Source organism: Euprymna scolopes, chromosome 32 (assembly GCF_053919585.1).
Source record: "Euprymna scolopes isolate OS-2025 chromosome 32, ASM5391958v1, whole genome shotgun sequence".
NCBI classification, from domain to species: domain Eukaryota; kingdom Metazoa; phylum Mollusca; class Cephalopoda; order Sepiida; family Sepiolidae; genus Euprymna; species Euprymna scolopes.
The window spans coordinates 20,323,368-20,324,771 of NC_136513.1; positions in this window are offsets into that span (position 1 = coordinate 20,323,368).

Genomic DNA, 1,404 nt, shown 5'->3' on the forward strand with positions numbered 1-1,404 from the left:
TTTTCTTTTTTAATTGATTCTTGAGAGAAAAAAAAATTTTTTTCCGATTTAAAAATGTGTAAGACTTGTCTACTGGTGTTGCCAATGAAAAATTGAGAAAATAGCAAGAATAACAAAGTAAATTAACCAGAAAGAATTTTTTTTTTCACTCAAAATGCAAAACTTTTATCCTCAATATCTTAATCTCTTTTCTACTATTATATAAACTTTGAGTTTGTTCCCTATGAACTCTAAAACAACAGGGCCAATTTTTCTGAAATTCTACAGGAAGGAACTCCATGTGTTTGGCAGTGTTCTTAAATAGGTTTTGTGTCAGAATGTCTTCGATAAGTATCTATAATTGAAATAATCTGGAAAAAAGAAAGAACTGGCGATTTTAACCAAAGTTAACACCTTATACAGCCTAACATCACAAGTGCATTTAAGAAGTTTTATTACCACACAAACCGAAAGGTTCGACATATAAAATTAACAGTAGGTTCTTTAATATGACAAGGGCGCATTCCAAATGAATGTTTCTGTTTAGAGCACAATTGGAGCATGATACTTGACTTTTTCATTTTAAACTTTAATTCAGGCCATTATATATATAAATTTTATAAAGTCAGAAGTAGATTCTCTACAGTGCAATGTAGACTACAGTGTATTGTGAAATAAGTCATAGCAAGAGGCATGTGAGCTTCCTCCTGGTGCATCATGATGGGTCCTCAGCTAAAGCAGGTAATCAATCAATTTAATTGAAAAATGGGCGATTTCACCAATTTCAATGACAAGGGTATGTGAAACATTCGTTGATCAGCATTCAATTCAATTCCAGGCAACGTCGGGTCAGCATGCTAGTAAAAAAATTTTTTTTTTTTTTTTTTTTAACAATTTAACACAAGAATAAAATGGTTGATGTATGTTATGAATGAACTGAAATTCATTATGGTAAAACTTAATTTTGTAATAAAATAATTGTATGAGGGATGAGTAATCATTGACTCGTTTGCTTGGTCAGCGTTTTTAGGTGGGGAGGGGGGTAATTTGTAATGTAAAACTACAAGCAGCTCCTGCCCAGATGTGACAGCAATACTCCATCCTTGGACATACTTGGCTCTTATATAGGCAGAGAATTGTATCAGCAGGTATCACTCTACTGGATCGATAGAAGGATCCCACCATTTTTCCAAAGGATTTGATGTATGTCTTCCATTTAAGATCAGGAGTAATGGTCAAGCCCAGAAGCTTGTCAAAACATGAGGCCTCCCCAAAACGAGAGCCATTCATTTCAATTGATGCCAGATGGGGATCAGAACGTTGATGATGTAAAAAGATAGAAGCTTGGTTTTAGATGCATTGAAAATAACCAGCCAATTTTTCTCCATTGTACTGCATACTTAAGATCAGAGGAGAGAATCAGAA